Source organism: Paramisgurnus dabryanus, chromosome 5, assembly GCF_030506205.2.
Source record: "Paramisgurnus dabryanus chromosome 5, PD_genome_1.1, whole genome shotgun sequence".
NCBI lineage: Eukaryota > Metazoa > Chordata > Actinopteri > Cypriniformes > Cobitidae > Paramisgurnus > Paramisgurnus dabryanus.
The window spans coordinates 36,097,279-36,110,957 of record NC_133341.1 but is presented as its reverse complement, the minus strand read 5'-3'; the positions used below and the strand labels follow the sequence as shown (position 1 = coordinate 36,110,957).

At 36.9% G+C, this 13,679-nt stretch overlaps 1 long non-coding RNA gene across 1 annotated transcript in view; it reads right to left on the bottom strand.

Moving 5' to 3' along the window:
- The window catches only part of LOC135732696 (uncharacterized), a 104,188-nt gene extending 91,833 nt beyond the window's left edge, over window positions 1-12,355 (bottom strand). The window contains exon 1 of the long non-coding RNA XR_010526797.2: window positions 12,258-12,355. This is a non-coding gene — a long non-coding RNA (uncharacterized lncRNA). The remainder of the gene's footprint in view (window positions 1-12,257) is intronic.
- Window positions 12,356-13,679: the final 1,324 nt, after the last annotated feature.

Sequence of the window (13,679 nt, the reverse complement as noted above, 5' to 3'; positions counted from 1 at the left end):
TGTAGATAATCTGCACAAATTAAGTAAAGATCCTTTGGAAAATCTGGAGTTGATTTAGCAGTGAAAAAGGGGGTTAAATTTGGCAGCGCTGTAAATCCCAGCAGCTAGCAATTGTTTTCGATTAAACTTCAGAAAGGGAATTGCTTGGAGGAACACTTGAGAGACAATGATCAGTAGCTGAGGTCAAGAAACAGGAAAATAAGTGAAGACAGAACAGCGAGAACATCTTTTCATTTAATGAGAGAAACTGGCACTGAAGTCGCACACAGCAATAGTTGTGATATTGGCAAAGTTTCACACCAACAAAAGACTGTTAAAAAATAGATATAAATACAACAACAAAAAAAAGTGTGGTTTAGTCTTTAAATAGATCTAAACCAAACCAATAGACAAAAAAAAATCAAGTCAACGTAACACGACTAAATACACTTAGTATGATTTAAAGGAGACATATCATGCTAAATCCACTTTCTTAGCTCTTAAATGCATTTTGTTGTATATTTGTAGTGTTTAGAAGTACATAAAAGTTGAAATTAGTCTCTTCAGGTGCTTTGTTGATATCTTTATATTCTGTTTTGGTCATATTTTCCAACCGGTTCTGATTTTTCTATTATCTATTACGTTTTTTGAACAATTACGTCACAGTATTTGCATCGGAACTGCCAAATAAGGACATCGACTTCCAGCCCAACACTACGAGCAATCCGCCATTTTCAATTTCTCGCTGCAATATTTTAGTCCAAGCTCAAGGATGCAGAAGTTACGAGAGAGTAAATCAAAATGTGCGGTTGTTGAACCTGTGCCTGGTTGAGTTTTATTTTTCACAGAAATGTCATTTTTTAGTGCGCGAAGCACTTCAAGGATAACTATTTCACCAACCTCCACCAGTATAAAGTAGGATTTGCCGATAGACTTCGTCTGATTGAGGAGTCAATTACTTCTATCTTTGGAGACGACGAGCAGAATACATCGGTAAGCTGTAAATAACTTTAAAAACAGTAAAGTACACGGTGGTCATAGTTTAGCAGTGCTGTTTCTAAATCCGAAGGCTGCAGCCTGTGGATGTCGCATGTGGTCATCAACCTGGGATTAAGTTATAGCATATTACAACAACTTACAATTAACTAAGAGTAATAGTCAACTTTATAATTGTTAATATTCTGAAATAAGACAGCCGGCATTAACACACCATTGCGATACCTCCATATGAAGACGTTTGTTCTGCAGGTTCGTCGTCTTCATTTTCATCTCGCTCCATTTCCGACTCTGGCGCGAACATATAAGGCTGGATAGACAAGTCTTCCGTTGTTGACATTTTGTGAATAACGAGTAAATAAAAAGTTTCTGTGCAGCTAGATAATCGTATCTCTGCTATAAAACTACAAAAATGGCCGAACGGGGTGGAGTTTAACCGAGTGTCACCTCTGCAACCTGGAGAGGGGGCAGGGTATGACGTACATTTAAAAAGACAGTACCAAAACGAGTTGCTCTCAGATGCACATCAGAAAAGGGGTAAAAAGGGGGCCTGTGGAGCTATAATAATGAGGAATTCAGACCCAAGCATTGCAGTTTCGCTTTATATAGACCACAAATGGATGATTTATATGTAAAAAGGACAGATTTAAAAGCATGATATGTCTGCTTTAAGGGGTCATATCATGAGGAATCAAATCTTTCCTGATCTTTTGAAAGTGAAAGACACTGCCATATTATGAAAACACACTGTATCTCTGGGAATCCCAAACTATTGATACACAATCTAGATTAATTGCATAATTGTCATGAGTTAACTCGTGATTAATCGCAACTTAATTGCAAATTGTTATCTGTCCTATATTTACCCATTTTACATTTTTAATACTCTAATCCTCATGGGTGTAGGCAAATATGGATGCTTTATGCAAATGTATGTTTATTATTAGTGTAAGAGTCAGCAAAGTTGATCAAGATGATCAACAGTAGCGTAATCAACCACATCACCAAAGAGCATTTGTGTTGAATCCGTTTACAACAAGGATGGCTGCCGCTGGAGAATTGAGATATGAATATTCTGTCATCGAATCTGTTTTAGAAGATATCAACAGCCCATTGATTTTAAAAGAGGAACAGAGAAACGCAATCAAGGCATTTGTTGATCGGAAAGATGTTTTTGCCGTCCCTCCTCCGGGCTTCGGCAAAAGTTACATTTATCAGCTGACTCCAATGGTCGCTGAGAAGATGGAACACAATGAAAATGGGCAACTCGGCATGCACGTCAACGTGGATATAACGAACGTCATAGCCAGCTCCTTTTCGGAAGCCCGTGGATGAAGTTCATCTAACTTACGAATGGTAAGAGATAGTCTGACTGTATGACTTAGTAAATAACTCACAATGTTGTGATATGAATGAAATGTTTTAAACATAGTAGGTGTCGATGTACGTTCGCTAACTCAGACTTAATCATAATGTTAGTGTCATTGTAGTGAAATAACTAGCAGTTCGGTCAGGCTGCAAAAGACGCCATTTCAACACATTCGGTTGCTCTGATTGGTTATAGGTCTATCCAATTGAGTGCAGAGGCATATTTTGTCCTGGTTCGGTTTAAACACCCCCTATAATCACAGCCCAACGGATCGGTTTCAGACTTAAATTCTGACTAGAAAAATGAGTATGACAACGTCAGGCTAGATTTTTTAAGGTTCAAAAAAACAAAACATAGCATCCATACCTTAAAATCACGAGTCAAACTAATAGATTTGGCACACACAAACAAAGCCAAAAACAATATGTTACACTTTTGTCTTTCTTTTATTGTTTGATTGACATTGACAGTTTTAAGATCTGTAATGCAAGGATCTTATATAATGTTACATATATATTTTAATCAAACATTTACTTAAGACATAACAGATTATAACTGCGTGAATGTTTGCCAAAACAGATATGTTTAAAACTATAATTCTGTCTATATGTGCATAATAGGGTTGCATGCCTATGTGCATGATTCAGATGTGTCATTCAGCGTGAGGGAGCGTGAGTCTTGCCACTCTTAATAATGCTTTAAAAATCTATCAAGTCCTGAACTGTCTCTCTCCTAATAACTATTTTAAAATCAAGCAATTCCTGTCTTTGAGTTGCCTGCCAAAGCACATTCTATTAATTATATAAATGTTTAATATTTATTTATTACATATTTTTATATTAGCTTGGCTTACTGTATGCATGTTAACATTTTAAATAAAGCTAAACATATCAACAAGTAAAATAAAACTCAACAAGTGAAACAAAAAAGTTTTGGGTAAACCATATCAGATACTCTCCAAATTGTGCTAGGCCTTGATTACAAAACAATTGGAAACCCCTGGTCTAAATAGTCTAAATGCTATAAATATTATTAGAAAAAGGTTTTAAGTAATTTTCTTAAATTGGTCTGATATAATAACATTTAGGGCCTTATTTTTAATGATCTAAGCACATTGTCTAAAGTGCACAGTCTACACAGGCGTGCCAATTTTGCTAATTTAACGAAGGGAAAATGGTTTGTCCGCCAAGCGCACAGTGGAAAAGGGTTGTTCATATTCTTTTAATGAGTAATGGGTGTGTTTTGGGCTTAACGTGCAATAAACCAATGAGAGTCTTATCTCTCATCCCCTTTAAAAACCAATAGCACTGGCGCTATGTCTAATCCCTATTTAGATGACGAACTTTGTAAACTAAAAAACTAAGCAGAGGAAGAAGACCCCCAGTTTAAGAATAATGTTAAATAATTGTGTTGTTTTCATTTTTTTGTTGTTGTTATTTTTTGGATGAAAACCTTTAAAAGTCACTATTATTATAAGGCTATGTCCACAAGAAGCCGGTGCATTCCCTATCCGATCATTTTTTTTGCTTGCTCAAAAAAAAAAATCCGTAAACACGAAACCACTGAAACCGACTGAAAGCGGTGTAGTATATATGCCGGACCAGTATGGGGCGCTGTAATTCTGCCACAGATATACACTATACACGGAGAAGAAGACTTTGAGCATGCGCATAACCCAGGGGGGCAGGGTTTCATATTTTATTGAAGCTTCCCTGGACGCCGCCATTGCTTAGCGAACACCCATCTGCTGTTAGCATCCCATTGACTCCCATTCATTTTGGCGTCACTTTGACAGCGAATAACTTTACATCTGAGGCGATTAAAGACTCCATTTGTCCATTAATTATTTCTAAAGAAACACGAAAATCTATAAAAGGCTCCATTACCATGTATCTCACGTTATGTCCCAGTAGAAGCAGTTTTTGTAAAAATAGGCTAACGATTGCGTCATAACCTGCGACTTTCTGTCGCACAGTAGAGAAATTACCGTATGGACTGGGAGAGAAGCTCACAGGCAATCTTTTACTGACTATGAGGCAATCGGGTGGACGTGGAGGCATAAAGTCAAGGGAGATTATTAATCAGAATACTAACCAAAATGTGCTCCTGTTCACACTCGCCGTCTCTGCAAGATTCAGTAGGTGATTCAGATTTCCCGTGGCACGGCTATTAGAAGACTTACAATTGTCACACAGGTTGCTCACGTGACATCCACGTCATTGAGCTCAGTTTGAGTCTGCGCAGTACGCTCGACACCCAGGAAGTGCGTGCTTCTAATTGACTTCACTTGTCTCCGTTGAATCCAATGGGGTCGCTGTGTCCATTTCTTTTACTGTCTATGGCATAACCAACGTATGATGTTGTCCATTATCGTTTGTTGGTCACCACAGTTGCATAAAAGCAATAGATTTTGCTGTAATAAAGCTAGTAGGCTTTAGTAGCTTCTGTAGCACGAACACAATCACGTAGTCCGCCGTTATTGTTGTTGCTGTTACGTGTGACGCTTCCGACACGTGATGTGATGACGTTTTCGCCTCACAAAATATACTGATTGGCTGTACAGACGAAACCGCAAGGGTGTCGGTTTCAGATTTATCCACTTTAGGACCCGGTTTCAAAAAATAGCGGATTCAGTCTCCCAAAACGCCGGATCCGTGTGGATGAAACGCCAATACGATAACAAATTTATACGTATGCAGTGATACGCGTCTCCGTGTGGACAGCCCCTAAAAGTCGTTTCAGCTACTGCGCATAGGTTGGCAACAAACAAGGTATTTTGGTGGAATTTGAGCTTAAGCAGCGGTTTTGGTAAAGTTGATGTCAAGGTTGTTGGTCAGAAATATGTTGTTTTAATTGTAATTTTAGCACATTCTTGTCCCCATTCAGGTAGATATGACTTTAGTCTTACATGACTGCAATAACTGCCTACAGGCATTGCAAACATGGACACCTAGTTGCACGACTTCACAAAAGAGACTTTAGTTATAAGCTCAATCTATCATTCACAACCATTCTCCCTCTCTAACACACACAAATAGAAAGGCTTTGGCTGTAGACCAAGTAAAGTTGCCATTCAGCCCTAGTCTACAGACGGCAACAATCTGATTTCTGTTTTTGACTGTGGAAAACAGTGGGCGTCTCTTCTGTTCTGAAGACATGATTTCACACTGGGATTACAGTTAAGAGAATGACAAGATTATACGGCTATCATAAGAAAAGAAAACAGGAAATTATCCTAAATTATATCACCCACCACAAACCATCAACTCGGCACAGACACAAAATATCTCAATATAAAAGAACGTGACTCAAAGTACTTCTAGAAATGTTGTTGACACGTCAATTACAGAAACGGTCTGATTTAGCTCTTAAAGGCTTCTCCCCCTCTACAATGATTTGACAAATGCTCTTGTCTGATGATTTCCCATGAAAATAGGAAGGTGATGCAATACATACTGGGCATGCCCTTAGAGAAATAGCCTAAAGAGAAAACCCTCAACTCAGGCAGAAAAGTGAACCCTAAAGTAGCTGCCAAATAATCTTAGAATGTAAAAGGCATAGCAAGGAATATTAAGCTTTAAATGAATTTATCTCTTGTGCACATGGCAGACGCATGCGAATGACGCAAATTGGGGGCCGCGATTGCCGCAAAAACATGCGCTATTCGCCTCAAATGAAAAATGTGCATGTCAAAGTTAAATCCCACAAGCAATCTATATCAAGGTACGTGATGCTTCGCGTTTGGTGTGTACGCACCATAATATGTGATCATTCAATAAACTTGTTTCTTAATTTAAAGGGGGAATAACAAAATGAAGATGATGCACTATATTTTCTAAAAGACGCGGCATGAAACTAAGAAGCTGAATACTGTTTTCCACAATGCAATGCTTGACATGACCTGCCATTTGGGTAAATTGGGCGAATTGGCATTGGGCAAATTGGGTGCCCCGATTGACCGCAAAATCATGTGCTATTAGCCTGAAACGCGTCTTAGCACAATTTAAAAATATTCAACTCAAGTAAAAATTTACATGACAAGAAGTTACATCCCACGAGCAATCTAGATGGAGGAACGCGATGCTTCACGTTTGGGGTGTACGCAGCAAAACATGTGATAGTTCAATAAACTTGTTTCTTAATTTAAAGAGGGAATAGGAGAAGATGACAGCATGCACGATATTTTCTAAAATATGCAGCATGAAACTTAGACGCTGAATATTGTATCCCACAATGCAATGCTTGACATGACCTGCCATTTTTAGTGTAACCAATGAACCGGGAGCCATTTTCAAACACCTTGGCTCATTAATTAAAACATGCCTTTTACAAAAACACAACTTTTGCTTTCCGGAAAAAGCAACAGAATGTTTGGGAAGACGTGGTGGGGAAATAATTAAATTTTTGGGTGAACTATTCCTGTAACTCGTGTGTAATGAAGCTTAAACTTCACCCGTTGATTTGATTTCATATGGCACAACGTGTTTGAATAAACTTCTTTAAATTTGAAAGCTATAAAAAGAAACATTTTCCTTGATCTTGCGTGCAACAAGGCGCAAACAGAAGATGCTGAGGAGATGAATTACAAAGCACGAATGACTCAACGCTTAAGGTTCATGGCCCTGGGATGGATTCTGTAGGCTCATGTGTGGAGGTTGAAACGTTTCCTCCTCTCTTCTCTTCTGATCCGCAAATAAATCCAAAATCGGCATGACTCCCACATGACTATATATCAGCCAAATAGTTCACATATACACACATCTAACATGAGTTAGCGTAGGCCAGCAGAGAGAGCTTTGTGTTTGAACTTCAGCGGCGTATCAAAAAAGACAGCACGCCTACTCTAAAACAGGAAAGGTTTGAATTCCTCTTGTAATAAATGCACATAAAATACACATTTTAAAATGTAACTTTGTTTTATTTATTGCTCCTTAAATGATCAAGTCTGTTTTGGGAACTCTTAAAATAAAGGTGTTACAAGTTTATTCACAGTGATGCCGCAGAACAGTGATTCCCAACATTGGATCAAATAATAATGCATACAATTTTCCAGTAAAAAAGTTCAATTTTTCTCGCTCCATCTCAACATGCTTGTCTACTTCAAGGCAAAATGATGGATGTAGAGAGTTGGGGGACCACTGCCATAGAGGGACCATTAGTGGTTCCTAAAGAACCACCCAGTCAAAAGTTCTTTAAAAAAGTACCATACTATAAAAATGACCCTGACACGTACAGACGAGATTCACTTCTGTGCTTTTCTCATCAAGACTCATTCACATCCACCCGGCTGTTTTAACTCGAACCCTCCTGTGTGTCACAGCACCCGGACTGATGACTTGCTGCCGGGTGATTATTTTGAGGTTTAAAGTAGCTGAGCAGGCAGTACAGGAGCTCTGTAGTGTCAGAGAGCTTCTCGCCCTGACGCCCATCATGGGCACTGCCGGGGGTGACATGCGCCGAACAGATGGTTCATCAATGTCACCTCGTAACTCTGGAGTTAAGCGAAAGGCAGCAGAGAACACAGAGAGAGGCAGCGACTCGTGATGTGTGTGGGAATATATGCCCGGGGATCATGATGCCACCAAATGCCATTAACCTTCACTGAGCGTACAAAAAAAACTGGCCGATCCATCTGTCATCTAAAAAAAAACAGGATTTATTTCCTATTTTTGTTTTTTGAGCAAAAGAGCTATCATTTGTCAGTACTGCAAAAAATATGCAGAGTTTGTCCATCCGCAATGTAAAATGACGTTAATCCAAACTCGATTTTTACATTTGCATGGGAATAACAATGCTTACATGTGCAAAACTTCACGGTCATGCTGCTAAAGTCTTTTTAATGGCTTTCAGCTGTATGTGTGATGCTATTTATTCTCTGTAGTATTGAGTCTAATAACACATGCAAGCAAACACATACACAAACCTTATGTAATATTACTAACATTCGAAGATTACAATTTTTCCTCCTTCGGTGCTAAAGTTGTTACGGCCACAATAACAGAAGAGGACCCATCATGTACACGTGCAATGTGTTGGTCAAATATTCTGCATAATTGGAAAAAGTAAATGTAAGTCCTAAGTCTTAATCTTGTCATTTCCAGTTTTGCATTTAGTACCCAAGTTCATACAAAGCAATTTACAGTGAATTTAATTGATCAGTTTTTGTGTTCTCTGCGATCAAACCCACAATTTTTTGCTCTACCAATTAAAATAGATTAGGGATGCATAACCATTAATAGCAATTGATCTAAATGAAAAGAAAAGTTTTTGTTACATCATATGTGTGTGAACTGTGTGTATATATATATATATATATATATATATATATATATATATATATATATATATATATATATATATATATATATATATATATATATATATATATATATATATATATATATATATATATATATATATATATATATATATATATATATATATATATATATAAATATATACACATTTTTGACAAAACATGTTTATGTTTTGTAATCATTAAAAACATGTAATCATGTTTTTATTTTGTTTTATGGTGCTATTTAGCTGTATTTTTTAATTTATGAAGGTTTAAATTAAAACAAACCAACTGCAGTTGAATTGATATTAATGAGTTACGACTTCAAAACCACGACTCACGACCCTATGCGTTCCAGGCAGCCTGTAACTCGTGTTTTTACAACCTTCTACCGGTGAAAGTGCACTGGAATGGCAGTCAAACCCGTGACTTCCCACCCGTGAACTCGTACTAGATCGATGTACTCCCAGTTCAGAGTCGTGAGTTGTGGTTTTGAAGTCGTGAGTTACGGGTTACAGGTTGCCTGGAACGCAGCACAAGCTCATATACCCTTACATGTTACGATTTAAATAGTCTTCAGATTGTATATTATATTGTATTACCAGACATTCATGCGAAATCTGATGTAAACAATCTATATTTCACGGATTATACGCATTTGTGGACAAAAATGGTCATTGGATAATCTGAAACAGACTGGATTCGACTTGTGATCCCCACAAAGGTAAAAGAGTCATGTTTATTTTTGCGTGTTGTCATTTGGTCATAAAATACTACTACATATGATGCTAGAACATCTCAAAAAGGGTTTTACAGGGGGTATGGCTTAGCTAAATGAGATGTAAATGAGCCCTATTGTCTCCCCCAGCTGAAAAGAAGAGTCCCTTTCGTCTCGATTTTCTCGGTTTGAGTATTTCTGAGTTCCTATATTCAAATGGCCACAACTTCTCCAAATCTTATCAGATTTCCATGTGTTGCACATCGTTGGAAAGCTTAGAAACTGCACTTTCAGAATCTGTGAATAACTCAAAATGCCCAGATCCGACTTGTGTCCCTACTTTCCGTGACTGGTCACATATACACATGCATGTTTGTGCATTTATCTATACAAAGTTATTACAGTTCACACACCTATATGATGTAAACAAAACCTTTTATTCTGCTATAGATTAATCGTGATAACCTTGCATGCACATAGAGGGTTCTGCAGTGAAAGACAGTAGGCCTGCATGACATTGGGGAGGAACTGACATTGCAATGTTTTGCTTTCTGCAATGTAAATTGCGATAGAAATACTACATGGCTACACCAGATGACATGAAAAGCTCAGTTGTAGAGCATTTCTTGTATAGCTCAAAGAGAATTTGGTCATTCTCGTATAGTCTAACACTGGCAAAGGCATCCTAAATAGTTTTCCTTTTAAAATAAATGTTCTGCGATGTGACTATTGCAGAGGTGCACATTGCAATGTCGATGCTGAAACGGTATATTGTGCAGCCCTAAAAGATATTTAAATTTGTTAAATAGCAATGAAATAACTAAAGTGACATTTGTAAAAACAAGACATCAATTACTGACTAATAACCTTTTCATTGCCAGTAAAGTGAAATTACTAAACATAAGAGCCTGATAAAAATGCTCATGTATAAGAAAACATGTCAGATGCATTTAAACAGCTTTGCACTCTTCGTATAGTCCTGATATATAGCTTAAATCTTCCTCCTTTAATGTAAATCTATCTAGCAAGTTTTACCATCTAACAGGAAAAATCTTATCACACATTGCTTTGAAAAGTACTGTAATAGCACATCTTTTCTCAACATGTTAGATGATATTAGGCATTGAACATATCTGAAGCACCATATCTGTGATCATACGTTTGCATCATACCAATATCATATTTAGGTGAAAAGCAATTCCATAGATGAAGCAATGCCAGAACAAGCACACTGATTTTAATAAACCTAAAAAAATTTTCCTAGCGCTCAGAGCGTGCCAGGTCCAAAAATTGTTTCAAATTGATCAACTGGCTCTGCTAGTGATGTCATATATTTCTATTAATCCCAATTTTCTGTTGAGTCATTTAGATGGTAGAGTCAGAATTTGGCTGTAAACAGAATGAGAACATGGATCCATCATGCCTTGTTACCACTGTGCAGGCTGGTAGTGGTGGTGTAATTGTGTGGGGGATGTTTTCTTGGAACACTTTAGGCCCCTTAGTGCCAATTGGGCATCGTTTAAATGCCAAGGGCTTCCTGAGCATTGTTTCTGACCATGTCCATCCCTTTATGACCACCATGTACCCATCCTCTGATGGCTACTTCCAGGAGGATAATGCACCATGTCACAAAGCTCGAATCATTTCAAATTGGTTTCTTGAACATGACAATGAGTTCACTGTACTAAAATGGCCCCCACAGTCACCAGATCTCAACCCAATAGAGCATCTTTGGGATGTGGTGGAACTGGAGCTTTGTGCCTTGGATGTGCATCCCACTAATCTACATCAACTGCAAGATGCTATCCTATCAATATGGGCCAACATTTCTAAAAAATGCTTTCAGCACCTCGTTGAATCAATGCCACGTAGAATTAAGGTAGTTCTGAAAGCGAAAGGGGGTCAAACACAGTATTAGTATGGTGCTTCTAATAATCCTTTAAGTAAGTGTAAATAAACACGAGTGATCTTACATTAAATGGAGTTCAATAGAGGCCTTGGTATGCGTTTATGAATTCTCATTTAAACTATGAACATAACAAACAATTAAAAAGAGCAGGTGGGGATTTTTAATTAATAAATCATATCTGTTCTACGGATTAAAAATTAAGGTTGTCAGGATTTTGGGTTTGTAGGTTACTCCAGGCTGGTTGGTATCCAATATGGATTGAGGGATTTCACTTAACTAGATTGTGCTTTATGAAAGAGCACAAGTAACAGGCTGGCTTAACATGATTAAATAAGATAAAGCTCTAGTTTTAGGACATGGGCTGTGGGGACACAACCTCACTGATGCCTTTACAAAAAATAGCACATCCACTAACACATTTTACACAGAGAAACACAAAAAGCAAGGTGCAACAGCAAGCTCGAACACAACACAGAATTGAATAACCAACACAATAGTTGTTTCATGCTGAACTTCATTATAACACATGCTCTGAGCAATCGACCACAACAAGACAAAACTAAGACAATAAACTGACCTCAAAATGACACTGGCTTATTGTGTTACACCAAGAGCATAGTATCAAAGAGCCAAGGCTCAAGTCAAAATACGAATACCACCTGCAAGAAAACAGGTGCAGGCAAATTAATAACATTCAGAAAATAAATTTAATATAGAGGACTAATGCATGCTTGTCTTTTTACTAAAACAGTGGCCAGATAGCAATAGCATCATAAGATGTAACTACAAACTGATTGTCTCTATACTTACAACGCACAAGAACTAACTTAGCAAACGACAACAAAAATAAACAAGTTAACAGTACAAAATCAACAGAAGGTTCATTCATATCCCAAACTCAGTAAAATAATTATTAATACATGATTGAACATTTTGTTAGCAGGTCTACAGTCATCTGTTATATACATATGAAAATAATTCAACTTACCCGTGTAATTGCACGTGCTGTGAGAAGTTAATGCGATACCCGGATGAGGAACCAGAGGAAAGTTTTAAAAACGTCATCATGCCTCAAATATCACACACAAACTACTGTAAAAGTAGTGTAAGAAATAATAGTGAGAAAATAGTTTTGGCAAAAGCTAATGGTATATCTGAAATAATGTTAACACACATGAGAACATGGGCAGGTGCATCATGCCACCGAGTGCGCACTCCAGATTTAAATAAACGATCGCGCCAGGTGATGCCAAAATAAAAGTCACACTAAAATAAATAATGTTTTATTTATAAAAGTATTTATTTGGGATCAAAAGCCATACAATTCACTAGTCTATGTCTATAAATAAAAATAAAAATCTAATATAGTTCAAAATCAATAAACAAACAATTATTCCCATCCAAAATACTGCATATTTACACCATAATGAATGGATTTCCATTTAAACAAACTTCAATAACTTACATTTAAACTTACATTTAAACAAAATCATAAATTTTGTATGTTTTAGTTACCCATAGGCATCATAGTTTAATGTTATATTTTGTGTATTTAAAAACACAGCACTGCCTCTAAATAAAAAACAAGGAGGGTTAACAGTGTGTATTTAAGATGATGAAGGTTAGCTAACAGACTCCAAGAACTTTTGTCTGTTATAAAAGTCTGAGTTTATGCCAATGAAAGTGGTTCAACATTAAATATTTATAGTAATACAAAACTACTAAAATGCCAGTTCGAATCCCTGTTCATTCTGTTTAGCATACATGCAATCTAAGCAACCCAATGGAAGTTGTTTGTTTCTGTTATGCATTTGTAAAATGAATGCTATTGCTCCAGATCTAGTTTTTAAAAGGCCGATATAATGTATATAACAGCTATTACCTGTATGCAAACCTGCACACATGTAGATGTAGATTTTTCACTTATTATACGTAATGCAGTTTTTAACATGCCATTTTTAAATATATATTTTTAAACATTTATTGAACAATGGTATCTTTGATCATTTTACTGACCAAAAAGCTTTTCTAGCAAAATACCTATGTGTAACACAGTTTTTCTTATAACGTACTGTTCCTTTTACAGCACTTTATATACAGATTTTAATATGACACAAATGTGTATTGTTTTTGCTTTGTTGATATTTTGTCTGGTTGGGTTTACATCAGTGTCAGATTATTTAATCATCTGCATTCAAAAGTAATCAGACATGTCACAATTAAATTTCTCATCACCGAGGCAGTTGACTAGCATAATCACATTGACTGATATCAACGCCATAAGGATCTGCAATAAAACAAAAATTATCGCTACCAAATGTTTTTTGTTTGGTTTCTGCAACACATTCAAACAATGTGAATAATTATATCCTCCTGAGCATTGGGGTGGTAACAAGCCGCTGCAAAAACA